Below are 24,673 nucleotides of genomic sequence, written 5' to 3'. Positions count from 1 at the left end.
TTGAGATTCCTTGTGACCATGCTTCTTGCATTTGTGACAATTACCTTCAAATTTTGGTTTCTCGTTGCATTCATTGGCTTTGTGACCATGCCGATTGCAGTTATAGCACTTTTCATTGAATTTTCCTTTTCCATTGCTCCAGCATTTGTTTGATGTGTGACCAATCTTCCCACAATGATTGCATGAGGCTTTTAGATTTCTTTTTGCACCTTGGTTGGAAGATTCAACTTGTTCTTCATTATATCTAAGTCCTGCTTTATCTTTTTGCTTATGAAGATTCTACTCATTTTGCTGTATCAGTTGATTCATGTCTTCTTGTGACTTCATCATTCTTTCATTGATTTTTTTTTTAGTATTTAAGTCACTCTTTAATTTTTCAACAATTTTCTTTTGACATCTTAGTTCTCTCAGTATTCTTTCATTAATTTCCCTTTCACTATTTAGATCACTTCTTATTCTCTCATTCTATGATTTGAGAATCCTGATTTCTTCTTCTACTCCAGAGATTTGATCCATGAGGTCTTCATGCTGATTGGATTGATTGTTTCTTGCCTCCAAGTCTTCATTTGCCTTGTTTCTTTGTTTGAAAGCTTCACATAGCCTAATTAATTGGATTTCTGGTTCTCTTTTAAGTTTTCTTACTTCTTCCTACAGAGAGCCATTCTTTTCTAGGAGTTCCTTGATTGCCTCATTAGCTTCATCTGAACTGCTTGATGGTAAAAGGTCTTCAATCTTTCCTTCAACATACTGATGGTCATTCATTTGTCTTGAAAATTCCTTCCTTCTTTTCAAGGATTGGGAAAGATGCTCCTTTTTTTCTTTGAGTTGAGCCATGGCCATTTCTAGATCTAGCTTTTCACTTTCAATTGCCTTGTCAAGTCTAAATATCTCCATCTATCCTTAGATCTTTGCTCAAGCTGCTAAACTTTTATCCTAAGAACCACAAAGCTCTAATACCAATTGTTGGAAATATTCAAGATATGACAGGTTACTAAGAGAGGGGTGAATTAGTAAACTTAAAACTTTTTATTAATTTACCATACATCCATCTATGCTACTACATGCATTAGTTCTAAAACATAAAACAATCATTACACAAGAGAACATGATATCTTGGTGACCCAGAAACCTTCCAAATAGAAAGTAAAACTAGGGTGGGGATGATACCCACAAAACTTCAATACTGCAACATAAAGTTGGTCAGTTACGGCTTACATTGACCACTTTTAGTGATCTACCCTATTAGGAGCACAAAGGACTGCTAGGTCCACCTTGTTAGAGGATTTGAAAACATACAATGAAGTATGCACTTTGTTAAGAGATTTGTACAAAGACTATTAAGTCTACCTTGTTAGAGGATTTGAAAAAGCTGATTCCCCTATTAGGATGAAGCAGTGGTCTTCTTGCAACTGATTGCTGATAAGATCCCTTATGCACTGATCACCTCATGTGATGGATATAACTTTTCCGTCTTTGAATTGACCTTGCTATGTACCTTGAACTACTACGGATAATCTTTCGCATATGCTTCACATTACTTCGCTATTCATTCTCATCATCATGATTCATTCCATACATACATATTTGATATCTTACAATACATCTTACATATATACCTTTCAAACTTACAAAATTACAAGGTCGGCCAAAATACAAGTAAACAAATACATTACAAAGTCGGCCCAATGGTAAATAACTCGGGTTTACTAAACTAACTCAGTGATCTTTCGATACTCAGTGTCCACTACATTACTCGGCATCATCATGCACTCGGTAAAAGTGAAGGCTCGATCCATAATAATCAATCAATGTAGTTCTGAACTTGGTAACCACTGGTGACTCAGTAGATGTAGTGTCACTTGGTAACTATTGTACACTGAGTTTACCTTGCTTCACTAGGTAAACATTGAATCTTTCAACTCTCGATTTGCATTGAATCTTCATGACACAAACTATTTGTTCAGTAGACACTGTGAAGTAGGCTAGATACTGAGAAGCTCGGTAGACACTGCTAGACTTCATATTGTCTGTATTTGCTTGGTAGCCATTGTCTACTCAGTGTAAATTGTTGAACTGTTGATTTTACAAGGTAACCATTGGATGCTCAGTAAGCATTCAGAATTGAGTAAGTGTTGTCACTAATGACAAATTAATCATAATGACAACAGTTACGAGCTACCAACACATTATCAATCTAGATCACCATGCCCTGCCTCTGACATTTCAATTATCATTTTCATTCCATGGTGACATCAAATTGCTTTGGTTGGAGCTACTTCTGCTAAGGATAGTGTCATAGGGACGCAATGGAAATTGCTTTGGTTGGAGCTACTCTCGCTAGGGATAGCAAATTTATCGTGTCCAAATAGGCATCGGCTATTTTGGAACTTATTTGCATCGGGCCTCTTCTCCTTTCGTTCCCTAACACGCTCTATTTTTGACAACAATTTTTAGTTTTACTTTAGTACTTTCAAAACAAATGCTTCTCAAAATTCGTTCCTCTAAAATTAAGACATAACATTTTTTGTTTCACCATTTATGTAAAGTGATGAATAATTTTTTATTTTTCAATCAAAGCTCTCTTGTTATACTAAAAAAACATTATAGTTCTATTTAGAAATTAAAATCTATCATATCTTTTTAAATTATATTGTAAATTTAAATGAAAATTTTATTTTTCTAATATAATATTTTTTGTTAATATTATATTTAATAAATATTTGTAAAAAATTTTAATGAAATTTTATGTATGATTGAATTGATTTTTTTATATTAAATATATAAATCTAAATTTTGTTTTTATTATATAATAATAATTTCAAGTCTAATTTTTAAAATTAATATTTATAAGCACTTCAATTTTTAAATTTTGTATAATAAAATTATAGACAAAAAGAAATTTAAGTTTTTTATTTTTTTTCAAATTCAAAAAATAATGATACAATCAAATTCAATAATAAAATGTAAAATATTAACTTCTCATGAACAAAATAATATTCAACAAAATTTCAAAGATGCACAAATATGATGTAAAAACAAAGATAAACAAAACGTAGCAATCTTTAAAATACAATATGAATAATTAGTATGTGTATTAATAGTTAAAATTTTAAAAGCAATAAATTTATAAATATGAAAATGTTATCATTATTGTTATAATTATTTTTGTTTTCACTTTCTCCATAATCATTTTAATTATATTAATTTTTTTTATCATTTTAAAATTATTTCATATGTTTTTCTTCTCAAATTCAATTAGATTATAAGTATATTTATTTTATATAAATATAAATATATCTTTTTTTAAATTAAAATCTAAATAATAATTCTTTTAATTAAAATGATTAGTGATTATTAAATTAGATTAGCTTTTATTTATTCAAAGTTAGTTTTAATACATATTACTTTTATATATTTTATAACACATAATGCACAAATCTCATTCAAATAAAATATATTTATTCATTTTATTTAAAAAATATATATTTAATTATTTTACAAAATAATATATATATAAATAAATTCAAAGTTTTATCAATTAAATCTATGAATTCAAATAATAATTTAAAATTAAATTAAATATTTTTAAACTGTCAAAATTTAAAAAATTGTTAAGAGCAAGAATCTTTTTTTATTGAAGTTTAAATAATAAAAATAATGCTTAAAGCTTATTGTGTCATTAGAAATTTAGAAAGTTTGAGATACACTTTTCCCTAAATATACGAATTACTGTTGTTTTCAGAAGCAGTGCGTAGTGTCAGGGAGCGACAGTGATACAAAGTGAGTAGCTGGTGTCATCCAAATAGTCTAAAGAAACATTTAATTATAGTAATATAAAGCTTAATTCGAATCCAAATGGCTTATGAATAATGACATAGCTCACTTATGCTAAGAGGGATATCACAACTGTTATGCAAACCCAAATTATTTTCAATGCATTTGAAAATCTCATTGAAAAGAAACATGTATTTAATTGGCCGACAAAGAATAAGAATTTGAAGTTTGGATTGTGTGTCAACTAATCAAATTCTAAAAGTATTTGAAAAAATGAAAGCATCAAAGTGATAATTTTGAGGTAGTAATGATAATATGTAAGTGTTTAAGTAAATGTGAATAATTTTAAGAGGGAGAAAATATGTGGATAAATGTTTAGGTATGAGAAAACTGCATTATTACATGGAGAGGCATAACTCTAGAGTGGCATAATACCTTCTATAGAAGGTCATCCAAAAAAATGGTTGTGAGGAAAAAGAAACCTTTCCTATTCCACTTCCATCTTCACAATCTGCATGTCAAAAAGCCAAAAATAGTGAGACATTTAAATTTTGAACACATAATTAATTATAATTAATGTGAAATGCCTCCTTCTATCTTGCAAATACATATTTTTAGCATAACACAAAGCTATGGCCAAGACTATTGAGTAACCCACTCAAACCGATGTCTTATATTCTATACTTTGTTTCATTGTCAAATTGTGGGCTTAGTAGATCAGAGGTATTAATCACACAAAATAAAAATATTTGTGGATGCTACAGGAGATGAATTGGAAAAGGAAATGGCTACTCTTGGAAATCTAGAGGATTTTATCCATGGAGATTTTTAATGCCTGAATTCTTATTTTTCTATTAAAGAATCTATAATTGATTTTATGGCATGAATTTGATGTATGCATCAACTGTAAAATATATGTATTAGTGAAGTTTGAGGTTTGTGCAAAGACTATGATCCATTAGTTGTTTAGGTTTGAGTTTTTAAATAACAAAAAGTCTTGCTCTCTCAGGGATGTAATGCCAATATTTTAATTTAAAATGTTGTTACAGTGAATACCTTGCTCTACTTTATATTTTAGGAAGGCAGGTGTGTTTAGAGGTCGATGTGAGTGGTGACCTCAAAAGTATTGATGGTAGCGGAGTTTATAATAATGGTTATATGTAGAAATCTTGATCCATTGGTTATTGGCTCCTTCATGTCATGGATCTCTTATGGGTGTTGTTTTCTCTTTATATTTCAAATGGGATATATTTGTATGAACATATTTTAAAATCTAAATATTTCTCTTTATTTTTTAATGAAGTTAGAGTCATTGTTAGTTCTAATTTAGATTGACAATTCATTACATTAAGTTTGAATTTCTGAAAATTTCTTTGACTGCACAAATATTGAGTTTTGATATCTGGCCTTTTGTAATTATTACACCAACAACCATAGATTTAGAACCATACTAGGTGAGCTTAAAAAAAAAATCTTTTTATGTGCCATTGGTTGAATCTTTGTTTAGTGCATAGACTTCAATTATATTACTTTCTTTCATTATGTGATGAAATTATTGTACAAAAAACCAACAGGTGCCAAAAATCTTTGTGATTTGACTTAAATTAGGGCTAGTTAATTTAAGGGACTTTTAATTAGGTTAATAATTAATTAGATATCTTAAATATTATATTAATATTTATATGTTGTAAATTTAAATTTATTTGTAGATAATAGATACAATTCTTTTAGTTTATATATATTTAAAAACTATGCTCTGTATGATTTTAAATGATTTGTTTGTAACAAAATTACAAAGGTTCTATCAAGGTAACTTAACTTTTTAAATCTTTTTAAAATGATTTGCATGTAGTAAAGCTCTAAGTATTCTATTGTACATTTTAAAAAAACCTTAGCTTTATCAGGTTTCCATTTTAGTTTCCTTCTATTATAAATGTTCCATATGAGTTGTGTTATGGAGCCACAATTATTGATTATTTTTACTTATATAAAATTGTAATGTATTTCTGTCTTAACACTATACAATAATTTATTTCCTTGGATGTTGATTTCATGTTGAGCATTTGTGTGAATATTATCTACAAGAAATATATAAACAACTTCAATAAAATAATAGAAAAATATGACTTTAAACATGCAAAATTATTTTAAAACATAGATTTTAATTTAGAAGGTTTCTATTTCATTTTTTACTTTTCTAATTGAAAATAATTTTGTTCTAAATTTAAATTATCAAAATGTAAAAATTAGATGTTTCTAAATAGCGAGAAGTAGGTATCTTTTTGTTCTAAATTTAAAACATCAAAATATTGAATCTAGATGTTTCTAAAATAATGGAAAACAATATCTCCCTACATCTTATTTTGGATAAATCTATAAAATATTTAGAAAAGTATACAAAAAAATTAAAATGTTGCTACATTTCTTTAGAGTTAAAAGTTTTTAAATAAATTAATATTATTAATTTTTTCATATTTTTAATCATAATATTATTATTCTTAAAAAAATCAATTAAAAAAAATCTTTTTCTATTATTTATAATCATTTATGAGCTATTTGAATGTGAATCAATATGGTTCCCTCTTAAAGGGGAAAATATATCTATATCCTTGCATTACAAATAAATTTTAGAAATAAATAAATCAATAGTAAGGCATTGAAATTTCCTGATTATATTCCTCCAAACCCTAATCAAAGTGTAATGAGAACCCTAACCATAGCCCTAACCTTAATCATAATTCTAACCCTATGAATAACACTAAATCTAACATAAAAAGCTATCAAAACCCAACCCTAACCCTAACCCAAAGTACAATTCACATAAAAACCCTAAAAGATCCTTAATTAAAACATTAACCTTGATTATACTTCTAACCCAAACCCTAACCCTATTGATAATTATTAAACTTTCACCCTAGATATCCCAAACCCTATCTCTAACTATGACCATACCCTAGAACCCAAATCATAATCCCTAACCAAAAATTTAATCCTTTGCTAACCTAAATATTGACTTTATCCCTAACCATGACATAAAACCCAATTTTAACCATAATCCTTACCTTAAACACTAACCCTATCCAAACATCTATCGCTAACCTTATTAATAAGCCAAATGCTAACCATTATATAAACCCTAGCCTTAACCAACATATTAACCATTATGTTAAACCTTACCCATAAACATAATCCTAAGTCCAACCCTAAACATTAGTCATAAAAATAATCCCTACTTTAATGCTAACTATATCTAATCCCTAATCCCAATCCTCAATTTAATCATATTTTAATAATAACTATAAGTCTAACCTAAATCCTGACCATAATGATAATTTTAAGCCTTTCCTTAGCTATATCGCCCTAAAACAATAAACGTAATGCTTAGGATTTAGGAATGGGGTTAGAATTTCTCAAGGGTTTGGATTATGCTTTAGAATAAGGATTAGAGTTCAACATAAAATGTATTTATAGTTATCATTAAGATTAGGTTTAGGATATGGATTCACATAATAATTAGTACTAGGTTACAATTACAATTAGGGTTTACAATTTAGATTATTAGAATATAAGATTAGTTTGGCCATTTAGTATTAGGATTGAACATTTAGGATTATGGTTTACCTTAGTATTTAGGGTTATTGGTTCAAAGTTTAGAATTAGGGTTTAGATTAGCATCTAAAATTTGTAATTTAGGATTATAATATTATGTTAGGGTTAGATTCTATATAAGGGTTAGAATTTAGGAATAATGTTATAATTAACATTTAACAACTAGGTTATGATTAAGTATTAAGGATTAGTGTTTAGTCTTTATGATTAGGACTAGGATTAGACTTTAGTATTTTTGATCTAGGGTTGTTGTCAATATTAGTATTAGGATATAGGTTTGTAAATGGGTATTATTAAATGGTTAGGGTTAGGGTTAGAACTCTAGGATTTAGCATCTAGGATTAGGGTTTATATTTAGGGCTAGTATTTATATCATGATCTTAGGATTAATTCTATAGTTCAATCACTCATCCAATATCTAACCCTAACCCTAGAGCTAAGCATGATTTAAACCATACCCTTAACCTTGAACCCTAACCAAAATCTGTCACTTTTCAAACCTAAACATGAACCTTAATGATTCAATTAAGCCTTGCACTAATATTTCCTTAAATCTTTACACTAACCTTAACCATGACATATACCTTACAATCTTAACCATGTTATAAATTCTAGGATTATGTTTAAGATTAGGGTTATGACATGAGTTCATTTAATAATTAGTACTAGGTTGAGGCTAGGATTAGGGTTTAGCATTTAGGGAATGTAGTATATAGGATTATGGTTTATCATTCACTACTATGGTTGACCATTTATTATTATTATTTATTTTATTAATTTGGGTTGATATTTTAAAAACTAAGAGTAGGGTTTAGAATTTAGGGTTAGGACAAGGGATCAAAATTTACAATTTAGGTTTGCAATACTATGTTAGTGTTATGATTTATATAAGGGTCAGAATTTAGGGTTAACTAGGTGTTGGCATTAAGTCAAGTCTATTACTAGTGACAACACTTATTTAGATTATGTATGGCTACTAAATTCTTTGATCAGTCTTAAGTGTTTACAATGTAACTCAGTGGTTACCAAGTTTCATAGTTCCTATCGAGCATTCCAGTGGTTACGAAGTAAATTCAGGACAAGTGAAGTCCAATAGTTCAGACTGAGTAATTCAGGTCTTATCAAGCAATTCAATGGTTGCCAAGCTTCATAGTGTCTACCGAGTCTTTAATTCTTGTGAGGTGAAGTTAGTGTTAACTGAGTGATGAGATGAGTAGTGTTTACTGAGTGCAAGCATGGTAAACATGGAATTCAGTTTCTATCGAGTGAAATATTATCTACCGAGTCACCAGTGTGTACCTAATTAAAAACTACATTGAAGCGATTAGTATGGGCTGAGCCTCTACTTCTATAGAGTGCATGATGATGTTGAGTAATGATAGTGGACACTGTGTATCAAAAATTCACCAAGTCAATCTTCAAAACTTGAGTATCTATATTTGGGCTGACTTAGTAATATTGGTGTTAACTTGTGTATTGACCGACCTTGTAATTATGTGATTTGGGTTGGTATATATGTAATGTATTATATCATACCCTAGAGTAGTAATTTTTGATATCAAAAAATGTGAATGTGATGATAAGCATGCGAATGTTAATCAGCAGTAGAGCAAAGTGTATTGCAAGGTCAAATTAGGAGCAGTCAAGTTACATCTATCACATAGAGGTGATCAGTACTTCAAGGATCTTAATCAGTGATTCAGTTTTAAGTTAAATCTATTATAGAGTTAAGATCCTTTAATAGGGTTGACATAATAGGGTAAACTTAATAGTCTTTAGATCCTTTAACAGGGTAGACTTAACAGTCTTTTCTTAAATCTCTTTACTGAGTGCATACTTCATTGTATGTTTGTAAAACCTCTAACAAGGTGGACCTAGTAGTCCTAATTGTACCTAATAGGTAGATCATCAAAAGTGATCATTGTAAGCCTTAATAGGCCAACTTTGTACTTTAGTATTGAAGTTTTGTGGGTATCATCCCCACCCCAGTTTTACTTTCTATTTTGAAGGTTTTTGGGTCACCAAATATTGTGTTTTGTGCTTTCAGTTTCTCATGCATGTAGTACATTACATCTATTAATGGTAATTGGATTATGTTATTAAGTGTTGAATTTGTCAAAAGTTTTGAGGTTACTTATTCACCCCTCCCCTCTTAGTAACCTAGCTAGTCTTGAATATTTCCAACAATTTGTATTAGCGCACTGTGGTTCTCAGGATAAATTTTGATAGCTTGAGCAAAGATCAATGACAATGGAGATATTCAGACTTGACAAAGCTATTGACAATGAAAAGCTAGATCTAGAGATGGCCATAACTCAACTCAAGAAAGCAAAAGAGCATCTTTCTCAATCCTTATAAAGAAGGAAAGAACTTGCAAATCGAATGAGTGACCACCAATATGTTCAAGAGAAGATTGAAGACTTTTTCCCCTCAAGTAGTTCAGATGAAGCAAATGATTCAATCAAAGAACTTCTAGAAAAGAATGGCTCCCTGCAAGAAGAAGTAAGAAAATTAAAAAGAGAACAACAAATTCAGGCAATAAGATTGTGTGAAATCTCAAAATAGAGAAATAAGGAAAAAGAAGACTTGGAGGTAAGGATCAATGAATTCTAAATCAAACCCTTTAGCAAGAAAGTCTTATCAACCAGCTCTCCAATGCAAATGAAGAAATCATGAGTTTGATATCTGAAAATGAAAGGTTAAGGAATGATCTAAACACTGAAAAGAAAATCAATGAAAGGATTAAAGTTGATCTGAATTCTAAGAAACAACTCAATTAAAGAATAATGAAATACCAAGTAGACATGGATCAATTGAATCAGCAAAATGAGCAAAATCTTTATTGGAAAAAGGGAAAAGGAGGACATGGATACAAAGAAGAAGGTGAATCCTCCAAACAAGGTGCTCAAAAGAATCAAAAACCTACTTGCAATTATTGTGGTATGATAGGTCATACATCAAACAAATGTTGCAGTAATGGAAGGGAAAAATTCAATGGAAAATGCTACAATTGCAATCAACATGGTCATCAAGCCATAAATGCAAAGAAAAACCAAAGTTTGAAGGAAAGTGTCAATAATGTAGAAAACAAGGTCACAAGGCATCTAAATGTAGATCTAAACCATTCAATCTAGTTGAACAATTTTTAAAGACAATATTTGGTTTGGACTACAACACTTGGTGTAGATGTCATTACTATGGAGAATATGGACACGTTGGCATAAACTATGTTAGACATGATCACATGAGAAGAAAGGATACCACCATAAGATGTTACACATGTACTGAACTTGGTCATATAGCTAAGAATTGCATGAATATAGGTAGAGTTGAAGATGAAAAGAAAGAAAAAGGAAATAACATCAGAAAGTAGATGAGATGGTAGTGGATTCCTAAATCTATTGAGCAAGCTAGTTCAAGTGATGATAGTCATGTCACTCAAGAAGTGGGTGACTCCACCATTTCCAATTAAGTTATTAAGGAAGAACTAGAACAACATTTTCAAGATCAAATCTTAAATAGTTCTAATTAAAAGAAAGAAAAAGATCCAAATTAGTATTCCAGATACTAGGTGATCACAAAAGTTCAGTATCAGTAATTACCGACAAGGCTAGGTCATACCAAGCGAAGTCGAGAGTAACAAGGTTATGTTTGGTTGCTGAGTTACATGCTTCTACCGAGAAATATTTATAGATAGTGGATAATAGGTTATCATGAATTGTGTTATTATTGCTTTCATTGTACTAAGCATTAATGGGAAGTCTTTATCAAAAGGAAGGAAATTGACCTCATTTCCACTATAAATTTAGCATATTGAGAATAGAACAATTTGCAGAGCATTATAGCAATCTTGAGTAGAATTTCCAGGAGAAGTTTTTTGAAGAATTCTCAGTCTACTGAGTGATCATAGCATCTAGCAGTAGCAGTAGCAAGGTAAAGAAAGGATTTGAAATGTTGGTGCAAGGTGTTGAGTGGAAAGCTCCAAATTTTAAATTGGTGCTAGCAATCACCGAAACCCTTGACTTGAATGGAGCTTAGTTGTAGATAGCACAAAAGGTACTTCTTATTAATGACATTCAAACTCATTTTAAATGTGTAGTTTAGGAGATAGGAACCCTAGAAATGGACAATGCCCTAAGTGAACTCTATCTGGATGGAATTCTTAAACCCAAGCATAAACACTTGGAAGAAAAAGGCTTAACCCATATTCCTCACCTACCATGAAACTTTGAAATCAAATAGATTAGTCATATCCTAACCTGATTTCATAATGGTCAATTGTGTTTAGAGCAGCTAGTTTTGATTACAAAGAAAATGATTAATCGCATTACTAGTCTCCCTATGCTTACCAAAGCCAAAGTAAAAAAAAACCCTAGGTTAGGATGAGCTTTAGAAGAAAACCCTAGCTGAGTGGCATAGCAGAGGAATGAAAATTAGTAGTGCAATAGACACAGAACTTAAATTTGGCATTGATGTGATAGCACATAAGATTTACAGATCAAGTCAACTCAATAGTGTGTTGTGTGAAGTAGTTGACCTAGCTTATAAGGTTGTTAAGAAGAATTTTTGATATGACCTAGCAGATTTGATGTTGAAACAATTGCACAAGAATATAGAAAGCATTAGAACCTCAAAGAATAAACCCATGCAAGTTTGGTTCACTATTGACATGTTTTTTCTTCTATATTCAAAAGTTTTTCCCCTTTAAAGGCACAGTTGTATGGAGAAAAGACACACCAGTCTTGTATCAGATCAATGAGTTTATAACTGATAGGGGTGAAAATTTTCATAGTATCATGGACAACTATTCTGAAACTTTCAAAGAAAAGATGAATGATAGATTCAAGACACCACAAAAGTTGATTGAAGATTATAAGGATGATGTTTGTTTTATGGTTGATAGTAACAGAGTATACATCTAGGCAGTAAGGCCTAGAATATTGTGGGTTAAACCTCTTCCTTATGAGGTTAATATTGATGAGGCAAAAGAAATTATTGAAACCTTGGTTAATGAGCTTGTAGATCCAAAGGAACCTCTCTTTGGAACCTATGATGAAACTAAAGAAAGAAGAGAACTTGAGATCAAGCTTCCATAGGTGGTAAACAAACTGAAGAGGAGGATATCAAAGTTGAAAACAACAAGTACCCATGTTATGATTACAGAGGGAAAAGGTGAATATGTGGAGCAATCTGAGAATGAAGAAAAATTTGAAAAGGAAGAAGAGCCTACAGGGAAGAAAGGCAGGGTGATTATCACTAAGCCACCCGAGTCCTCCACTACTGTATTCTCAAGAAGAACTAAGAAGAAAGCAGGAAAAAATGACAGTGATGTTGTCTTCAACCAACCTCCTCCCACATTTTAGGAAAAACTGGAACAATTAAGAGAAGATGCTGGAATAAACAACTTCAAAGCACTAAAATATGAAACCAAGACTCCAACAAAATAGAAGGAAGTTGGAGATCTAATCATGGACAAGTTAGGAAAATTGAAGTTCTCTCCTAATCAGTTTGCATAAAAAATCCCTACAATTTTGTTGGTTAAGGTCAAGGTTAGATGTGAGAAACCATTCAGACTATCAAAGACATTTTTGCTCAAACACTAAAATAGTTGGTGCCCAACTTGACAGATGCAGAGGTAAATAAAGCATTAAAAGACAATAAGAGAAAAATGACTTTGAAGTTCAACACTTTTCTTGTTTTAATGAAAGATGTTGACTATGTTGTGAAGAATGCTACAAACTTATGGAAAAATGTGTTCCATCTTCATAAACCCAGTGAAAATCCTATTGATATCAAGGATGACGATTATGACAGTGACAAGGATGAAGAAAATGAAGAAGACAATACTCCTTTTGTCACTATAGATGCTGAAGAATATCAAGAGTTGATGAAGGATGATGAAGAATAAAAAGAGGAAGAAGCTATAGAGGAAGCCATTCAAGAAGAAGAAGAATGTGATCTAGTCAAGATAGCTACAACTGTCATAGCCTCTCTTTCTCACTCTCCAGTAAAAATAGCAATATCATCAAGCATAGAGATAACTTCAACAAGTTTGATTGTGACCACACCAGATACATCAAATGTCCAATCACTCTTCACTCCCTCTTAGTTTAATGTATCACTAATGGAAGTGTCTACCACTTCATCTACCAAGCTGTAGCCTTCCTCTTCTTCAATTCTCGAGTCAGGTTCATTAGTAGTAAGTACAGTTTTGAGTTCTATAGTTTTGACTACTTTAGTTCAGCATGCTTTAGTAAGTGCTTCAATTGTAAATAATTTTGTTAGTACTTCACCTATAAATACTTAAATTTTGGGAATTTTTGCAAATACATCAATTTTGGATTCTTTTAGTACTCCATTAAGTATTCCATTAGTAGGCATACTACAAGTTTTCATTGGTAGCCCTACTATTTCCACTATTGTTTCTATTCCAAAATCTAAAGCATTAATTTTAGAACTTGAGCCAAAGATTCAACCAAGATTTTTTATTAGTGGAAAGTAAATAGAAGAAGAAATAGATCTGGATAAGGATACTGAGATTCCCAAATTGGATTTTGACAATGCTTCTATAGTTCGTATGAGATTAGTCAATTAGCTTCTTGAAAAGAAGGCTAAGCAGAAGCAATTAAGAGAAGAGAGAGATAGAGAATTTAGAATTATTGAAAGTGCTAAAAATATTTTGACAGAGGCTATAGGTGTTGATGTTGATTCTTCTCAACAAATTTTGTTGCAATTAGAAGAGGTAGTTAGCAAATTCAATGAGGATTCCAGTGGCCAAGATAAGCTAATAGAGAAAGCTTAGAAGAAGTTTGATAAAAAAGTGCTTGAGCACATTGCTCAGAAAATAGCTATTCAACAGGTAGAACTTTCTTCAATTTTGTCAAATTTTGAATCCTCCTACACAAATGTAACATCTCTTTTTGCTAAGTTATGTGATATTACTGAGCATACAAAGGAAATAAAGAGAAAATTGAATAAGATCGAGGAAGATCTAAAGGCTAGTGCACAAAAGTTGTAGCTTGACCCCAGTTCAAGCTTTCCACAACACATGAAGATCAAATATGCAAGCATAGTTGTTGAGAGAGGAAGCAAGGATCCAATCTACACTCATAGAAATCCAAAACATGATCCTTCCTATCATGGATACAATGCAAAAGCACATTTCTTATTCTAAAACATTGATCCATGACAATAATTTTTCAATTGTAGATCATATGATTGAGCTCTCTGTAGAAGTCCAAGTTGCTCTTCAAACTTGCAAAATTTTGCAAGAAAACTAGGATAGGACCTTAACTCTTATTTTTAAGGTACATTCTGAGTTTCTCTCACATTTTGGTGTCTCTGTATAAGTAGATTGTGTATAAATGTTTGGCATTATTGTCAAAAAGTGGGAGAGAGACATGTATTTAAGGAGGAGAGATATTTACATATACACTCAGTACGTTATTATGCCTATTATGATATGTACATTGTATGGGGGAGATATATGAAAAATGTATATACAGAAAAATTCCAAAGACAAATTTTGAAAAATCTCAAAAATCAGCATGCCATATCAAGTTAGAATCACACTATGTTGTACATAAGTTTTGGCTAATAAGTGTTTTTGTCACTAATGCCAAAGGGAGAGATTGTTGCCATTAAGTGAATTGGGTTGGTATATATGTAATGTATTATGTCATACCCAAGAATAGTAATTTTTGATATCAGAGAATCTGAATGTGATGATAAGCATGCAAATGTGAATCAATAGTAGAGCAAAGTGTATTGCAATGTCAAATAAGGAGCAGTCAAGTTACATTTGTCACATAGAGGTGATCAGTATTTTAAGGATCTTAATCAGCAATTTAGTTGTAAGTCAAATCTATAGTTTCATCCTAATAGGTGAATCAACTTCAAATACTATAATAGGGTAGACATAATAGTCTTTTCTTCAATCTCTTTACTGAGTGCATACTTCATTGTATTTTTGTAAAACCTCTAACAAGGTGGACCTAGCAGTCCTAATTGCTCCTAATAGGGTAGATCATCAGAAGTGATCATTGTCAGCCTTAACAGGCCAACTTTGTATTATAGTATTGAAATTTTGTGGGTATCATCCCCACCCTAGTTTTACTTTCTATTTGGAAGGTTTCTAGGTCACCAAATATTTGGTTTTGTGTTTTTACTTTCCCATGCATGCATTAGATTAGATCTATTAATGATAATTGGATTATGTTATTAAGTGTTGAATTTGTCAAAAGCTTTGAGGTTACTTATTCACCCCTCCCCTCTTAGTAACTTAGCTAGTCTTGTATATTTCCAACATTAGGGTTTAGGATTTAGGATTAGGGTTAAGTACTAAGGATTAGAGTTTAGTCTTTATGAGTAAGATAATTTTCAATTTAGGTTTATCATATTATGTTGGTGTTAGGTTTAATATATGGGTGTGATAGATTTTACACTATTCCTAACTTTGACACTTACACTAAGCATCTTTCCACTAGCAAATAAGATGATAGATTCAACATTAACATTAAATCTCATCCTTAATTATAATAACAAAGTATAGATTAAGAGATCCTAATACTAAACCTAACCATTATATAAATTGTAAAGCTATATCTTAACCATAATCAAATTAATTATTCAATGTGTTGCGCATGCTGTGACTACTACTAGCTAATATATAGTCTATATGTAAAATACATAGAGATGTATCAAGACATTGAATTTTTTCATCATTCACTTTTAATATGCATTAAAAGAATTCAATGCCTTGATGCATCTTGGCGTATTTTACATATAGACTATATATTAGCTTGTATGAATGTAGATTGTCAATATGCAATGTCATTAAGACTTAATTATTAATAAAAGTTTAAATATATGTAGCAAATGATATGCATATTTTGACTTCACCATTAATGTGCTAGAATCCAATCCAGAAGTATATAGAATTCTTAATAGCATGAAAAGAAAGTATATCAATATTCATTATATGAAATAAAAATTATATAAAGCATAATATATAATTTTTTTATTCTTTACATTTATGCTTGTTGGTTTAAATTTTCCATCAAATTTGGAAAATGATGAAGGGATATGTAGAGAATGACTTCTTTCACATGGTTAAAATAGGTCCAAATGACACATTTCTTAACTCTCTTCAAAATATCAAATTAGTTTTCCATACACTACAAATAATATAAAAATATAATGGTTAATACAACATTACACTATGCAGTATATGTTAGGTTTTGAAACTAGACTTGTAGTAATATGATGTAATTGAATTTTTCTCTATGTTTCATTTAGGCATTCCAATTTCTGTTGAATATACATCATGAAAAACCTTGTAGAACAACATTGTAGTTATAATTATGCCCATCCAATTTGTAAGATGAACTATAATAAAAGTAATAACACAAATATATAAACAAAGATAGGATTAAATAATGTATATACATTTATAGGCAATATAGAAATCATCAACAATAGAGAAATAAACAGCAAGATATCCAACTGTTACAGCATAGCCTCGACACATCGAGTGTTACACAAGATGTTCTTTTTAATATTTGGATGTAAAATGAAAAGGACTACCAAAAAAATTGTAGTAGCCAATAAGACAATAGGAATATAAAATTTTGACATCAATTTAATTTCAAAATGTGTCCAAGACTATATATTATGGTAAAAAAGATTATGTAGTGCTATTTTAAAGAATCAAGCTAATGATCAAAATGCTACTAAAAACTTTGGTCTCCGGCCTCAAAAACAGTGACTAACAAGAGACACAATGAATCAAAATTCATTTCAATAGTTAGAAAGAAAGGATAGTAGAAATTTTTAGATATAAATGAAAATAAAGGAGATTGTGTATGAAAAGAGAGGTAAAAGAGATCGAGTTATATAGTATTATAGATAATTTAAAAAGTATTAAATTTATGTCATTTAGAAAATATTTAATTAAAATAAAAATTAAAACTAAATAGTGAATTACCCAGTTTTATCATTAGAATCTATTTAACAATTAAAAATAATCAAATGAATGTTGGGACGAGGCTCATTCTAGAGCTCTAGAAACTGCTCTAGAGTTATCAAATCCCTTTCACCCGAATAAGTGACTCCTTGGTTTGGAGACTTACCCCCTCAGGGGACTTCATGCTAAAATCAGCTTATCTTTGTTATATCAAGGGGGATGTTTCCCCAGGGGATTGGAGGAAAGTCTAGCACCCATGGATCCTACCAAAGAAAAATTTCTTCTCGTGGACGGCTCTATACTGGAAGATTCTCACAATTGATTATCTTCAAAAAAGAGGGTTACAGTTAGCTAAATCCCATATGTTATGCTACAAAGAAGAAAAATCTATCCCACACCTCCTCATTCATTACCCTTTTAGGTCTGAAGTCTGGGGGGGTCCTTGCATTATGGGAGATCCAATGGTGTGTTAATGAGAACTTACATCAAGTTTTCACTAGGATGGGCCCTCTAATCACCCATATCTGAAAACCTTATGGAGAATAATTCCCTCGTATGTCTTGGGGAAAATCTAGAAGGAGAGAAATTTTAGGAGAAAGCCACTCCGATTTCGATAGTAGTTCAACATGTAAAAGTCTCTTAAAGGAATGTGGTGGGATCTGGCAATGGAAACACCTTGTACAAAATCCCCTGAGAAGACAAGATATGAAGTGGGCATCCGCTTGGGACTTAAGACTGATTGCAAAAAAGTTTGATAACTCCAAAGCTATGGCCAAGCATAGAAAAGCTCTACACCCTCATCTTGAAGCATGGATAAAACTTAATTTTGATGGTTTGACCATGGTTTGGAGAACAATGGTTGGGGGTGTCTTCCAAAATAGTATTGGGAAGATGGTGGTCATCTATACTGGAAACTGTGGAGGGGGATCAAACAACGAAGCCGATCCTCTAGCCCTACTTTGGGGAATGAGAATTGCAAGACAAGAAGAGTTAATAGATTGGTGATCAAAGGGGATTTGATGTTGATTATCAAAGTGGTGAAAGGAGAGGGTTGATGTAGTTGGAAGGGTTAAAAGCACAAACCTGTGTCACCTTTTATAAAGAAATGTGCTATCAAAATGTGACAGTTCAACGTTAATGACAAAAAAAATGGTATTTGTGTTTAAAATATGAAGATGATGTAAACTGATGAAATGTGTAGAATTGTGTGAATTTAATGCCTATAATTTTTATAATTTTTTTGACTAAGAATTTATTCATTTTATTTTATTTTGAAGTCCCTTTTCTAACTATAAAAAATATAGGATGTAGTTCTCGTCAAACAAGTATGTGCAAATCATCTTTTTTTGTTCTGATTTGAAGATATTTTATAGATGACATGTATAGCTAGTGAACAAACAAAGAAATAATTTTTTTTTATGTATATTTTCTTCGTTATAAGTACAAAAGTTTGACCTTGTCAGAATCCAATAGTTTTTTCCTCTCATCAAAACTTCCCTATCAAATCTATACCTTCTTGAAAAAAATTACATATTTGTGAAGAGGATTCTCTCCTCTAGTGATAAATATAATTTTTTTATTTTTTTGATATGATTTACTTTATTTTTTCATTTTTTGAGAGAGCATCTTTTGAAATGTTGAAATATTGACTTATAATATTTTGAGATTATAACATATTATAACTAATCAAAACACTCAAAAATTTATATAATGATGATATTGAATTTGAGATCTATAAAAGGGTATTTTTAGTTTTTGAAAAAAATTGAGTTTTGATAGAGAAATGAGATTTGACCAAAACAGGTTTTTGTATCACAAACGGTGACACAGATCTGTGCTTTTACCTTATTTAGATAAAAAAATATAATAGAAGAAGTCTGCACATTGATGGAGGGGTATCAAGAGGTTGATGTCTACTATGAAGGAAATGGAGTGGCAGATGATTTGACAAAATTTGGCCACAACGTCACAAGAATAATAAAATGGGAAGATGTCAACAAAACCCCATCATCAACTCAAGTGATGATGGAAAGTGAGTGGGTGAACCCATAATAGTGGGTTACACTTTTCTGGAGGAAGAAATTCCTCCAAAATTGTGCAACAACCAAATTCATTTTCATACTTTTGATAGAAAGTGTTATAAAAGTTTTGATGGAAACTACTTAGTTTCTACCGAAACAAACTATGTGTCAAGTTTCGATAGAAACTTTGGGTGCCACATAGTTTTGATAGAAACTACCTACATAGTTTTGATCAAAACTATCTAGTTAGTTTCTATCAAAACTATCAAGCCCATACGGGGTTTGTTATCCCCAGTCTCAAGCTTGCTAGTTTAAATCGAAACTTCTTAATAAATTTTTGATCAAAACTCTTTAAAAAAAATGGAAGTTCAAATATGTCAATGCAAACCACATGTCATTTTCAACAATGGAGCTATAGTTTTGATTGGAAGTGCACAATTACAGTCATCTGAAACTATCAAACTTCAAAAAAGGTATGAAATTTCAAATTTTGACCCATTTTATATGATTTTAGTTTCATTTTATATGTTTTTTTTGTATGTATGTATATATCATGTATGTATGTATATATATCATGTATGCATTTTTATATATCATATATATGTATATATATCATGTATATGCATACATATACCATGTGTATATGCATATTTGTATATATATATATGCACATGTGTATATGTATTTATACATAAATATGTGTGTGTGTGTGTATATATATTATGGATATACACATACATTTAAATTTTAATGTACACACGTCAGCTTGTAATATATTAAAATTTAAGTTCATATGTGTGTGTGTGTGTGTGTGTGTGTGTTTTAATTAACATGTATTAATTTTTAATTTGTACGTATATAAATAACACATAAATTAGCATGTATTAGTGTTTAATTTAACATGTGCATAATTTTCTTTCAAGCACTTCACCTAAATTACACTTGACTTAAACTAATAACTTTAAATGATAACTCTAAATTAATGTAAAGTGAACACACAAATTTAAATATATAAAGTTCTCTAATTCATATAAATAAATTGCACATAACTAAAAACCCCTTAAAGAACATTGTATTAGTAAACTATATTAATGAATCACATGAACCTAGGTCTAGACTATTAGCCCTTTAAATGTATGCATACATTTAAAAACTAGAGACCATAACATTTTTTTGTAATTTAGAAATTCATGTGATATATATGTATTGAAAATATTCAAGACTAGCTAGGTTACTAAGAGGGAGGGGTGAATTAGTAACCTCAAAACTTTTGACAAATTCAGCACTTGATAACATAATCCAATTATCATCAATAGATCTAATTTACTGCATGCATGAGAAATTGAAAGTATAAAACAATTTGAACACAATATTTGGTGACCCAGAAACCTTCCAAATAGAAAGTAAAATTGGGATGGGGATGATACCACAAAACTTCAATACTGCAGTATAAATTTCGCCTCTTAAGGCTTACAATGATCACTTCTAATGATATACCCTATTAAGAAAAATTAGGACTACTAGGTCCACCTTGTTAGAGGTTTTACAAACATATAATGAAGTATGCACTTGGTAAAGAGATTTAACAAAAGATTGTTAGTTCTACCGTATTAAAGGATTTGAAGCCAATTTACTTGTTAGGATGAAATAGTAGATCTAACTTATAACTAAATTGCTGATTAAGATCCTTGAAGTATTGATCACCTCTATGTGATAGATGTAACTTGACTACTCCTAATTTGACCTTACAATACACTTTTTTTTGCAAATGATTCACTTCACATGCTCTTACAACAAAACTACTACACTTGGGTATGATACAATACATTACATATATAGCAACACAATTTTTATAATTACAAGGTTTGCTAATACACAAGTTAACACCAATATTACTAAGTCAACCCAAATGTAGAAACTCAGGTTCTAAAAAATGACTTGGTGAATTTTTGATACACGACATCCACTGTCATTACTCAGCATCATCGTGCACTTGGTAGAAGTAGAGGTTTAGTCCATACTAATCACTTCAATGTAGTTTCAAATTCAGTATACTCTGGTGACTTGGTAGTTATTGTCTCGGTAGAAACTGACTTCCATGTTTACCATGCCTATACTCGGTAAACACTACTCATCTCATCACTTTGTTAACACTAACTTTGCTTCACAAGAACTGATGACTCAATAGACACTACGAAGCTTGGTAATCACTGAATTGCATGGTAAGAATTGCACTACACTGTTTGCACTACTCGACTTCACTCTGCCTAAATTCACTTGGTAACCATTGGAAGTCTCCGTAGGAACTATGAAACTTGGTAACCATTGAGTTACATGGAAAACACTGAAGACTAATCTTAGAGCTTGGTAACCATAAAAAATCTGAATAAGTATTGTCAATAATAACAAACATGAGTTAATGCCAACAATATTTATATAGAAATTTTTATATTCTATGCCCTTAAGCCATCATTTTAAGATCAAGCTTGAAATATATTTTCATGTGTATATATAGAAATTTGAATACATTAGACTATACATTCTCTAAGCTTTAGGCTTTATTTATGAACATATCTTAAACACTGACCCAAGTTTAAGACATTTTATATTAGAAACCCTTATTTTATTATTCAATTTAGTTCTATATTTAACTAGTTATGTGTCAAGTAGTCCACCCATGTGATCTATACTCTATAGACTTAATCAACAATTTTATGTTTTCACATGCACACATGATATAATTTGACAAAGAATTAAAATAATGGCTAGGGTTCTAGATTAAGTGTTTAGGTTAGGATTAGAATTACATTTGGACTACAATTAAGCTTCTAAGGTTAGTGTTTTGATTACACTTTTCGTGCAGTTCAAATTAGGCTTTTATTAGGGTTCATATATACACACATGCAACATTCTAATTTGAAACTTTTAGGAAGTAAAACACACATGTACACATGTATGTTATGTTTGTTTCATGATTACAAAATTCTATGTACATGTACACATTATGTTTGTTTCATGCTTACACATATTACTTAATGTCATGTTTATGAATGTAAAATGCACACGTAGTATGAATTGAACGTGTCGATTTCATGTTTATACATATTATATGTTTAATTTCATGTTTATGAAATTCTAGTTTATTAAATGTAATTTTAATAAATTTCAAGTTCATTAAATGTCATATTTTAATTTTAGTTTCAAGTTTACACATTATACACATGTATACTACATACATTGACCTCCACATGGTAGATTAATAGCCTCCTATCCCCCTTGAGAAACAATATTATATCCCCCTCAAGTAGCAGCTTCCTATCCTCCCTAAGTAGTAGCCTCTAATACCCCCAAGCAGTAGTAGCTTATCCCCTCAAGCAGCAACCCATCTCCCCCAGCAATGACCTATTCCCCTAGATCAACAACCCATCCCATCCCATGTGTTATGATCACAGTAACCAAGAGATGTAGGAGTTGATGAAATCCAACTCTGAAGATTCCCAAGGTTGCCTGCATGCAATAACTTGTCAAAGGGAAGCCAAGTAAGGAAGAGCATCGAGCAAGGGAAAAACCCTAAACAGAGATGAGAGAGAAAAAGATATTGCAACACAAGAAAAAATGAATTTACAATATGCAAAATGTGATATGAAATACAATGAGGGAGAGACTGCTTATAAAGGCCTCATGGAAGCTTGTAGAATAAGCTGGAAGCAGGTAGAAGATAAGGTTGACAACCAAGCACTCTTCCACAAAAAGGTGGAATATGCTAGAAGGGAATAAACTCTCGTGTTGTCAACAACTAACCACTACAACTATTAAATAGTAAATATTAAATAAATGCATTAACCTAAGTAAGCCTAAGCAATAGAATAAATAAATAATTATTAATTATTTACTCTAACACCCCCCCTTAAGTGCAACTTAGGGAAATGCCTTAAGCTCATAAAACTAAGAAATGCAGAAATGCAGAATGGGTCCCAGTAATAAGGCCATGTTAGGTACCCATGTACAATGTAAAGCAATGCAACCTATAAAAATGGGGAAACAAAGAAAACCATGTGGGAAAAACCCTCCCCCAAAAAGAGGTAAGATCCTAGTGAAGAACTAAAGAAGCCTCCAACTAGGAGAATGTCCCCTAAAAATAGGAATAAGGAGTGATCATGAAGAGCATCACTAAAGCATGAAGAAGTTGCAAAAACTCTTCCATCAAGAAGAAAACTTCTGATTTGAAGAACACACATGGAAGAATAAGGCATGAACTAAGCGTGTCTATATAGTAGATGATCCATCTCACCAAAATGCATAGGTAGCTAGCTACTGCAATCGCCTTGTATATAGGATCAACCACTGAATACATAGTTCACACTATCGAACCATTGAACCAAGGATGCATCAAAACAACAACATAACCGCCCCTTAATGTAGACTGTGTGAGATGACAAGCAACTAAGAAGGTGGGCCAAAAATCTCCTGCAGATGAACCAAGAATGATGAGAGAGGAAGAGGTACAAACACCTATAAAGACACAGTCACAACAATGTTGCATGGGGCTAATGTCATGGAAGGGACACTCACTTAACAAAGGGAGAAGGCCTAAATTAGTAAACAACTATCCACCCCATGGTGCTTTATAAAAATAGTGCATGTACAACTGACTCAAAAACAATGTTCATGAACCTAGATGCAAAAGTGACACTTTATCTCAGTGCATTTACAAAAGAGCTTATAAATGATGTCTACAATTATCAAAAAAGGGAAAAAAGCTAACTCAAAAGATAGGACAGCCCAAAACAAAAGAAACCATGCCAGGAAAACGATCCTTGGACCTAAAACACCCAAGATATCTAGCATAGAGCAAAAATAGCAAAAATATGATAGAAAGAGCATGGGCCAGAATCTAAGAAAAAGGACTACATTTCTAAAAGGATGATAGAACTAGCTTTCCAAAAATATAACATTTTCAAAAAACTGACATGGGATGCAAAAGATATGCATGCCGGAATCAAAAATAGAACTTCAGACTTCAACTGAAAAAATGGGCAACAAAACTACATCAAAACCTAAAAATGCCTACACTAATGTCTTTGCTTCAGAACTAGCTTTTTGGCACTTCTTTGGGATCGGAAAAATACCTCTGTATGCTCAAGTTATGGCCAAAAAATTGCAAGTAGGTCAAAATGACCTTGGAGAGGTTTAAGGGCTGATGCAGGATGACATCATGCTGACTTCATCAGACCATGAGCTAAAATTTGATGGCTTGAAGGCTGTCATAGCAATAAATAAAGCCATGTCGCAGGCTACATGACAG

The sequence above is a fragment of the Cupressus sempervirens genome, chromosome 4 (genome assembly GCF_028749045.1).
Source record: "Cupressus sempervirens isolate cs-2001-9-10 chromosome 4, ASM2874904v1, whole genome shotgun sequence".
NCBI lineage: Eukaryota > Viridiplantae > Streptophyta > Pinopsida > Cupressales > Cupressaceae > Cupressus > Cupressus sempervirens.
The sequence above is the reverse complement of the archived record's forward strand: the minus strand, read 5'-3'. Positions refer to the sequence as shown.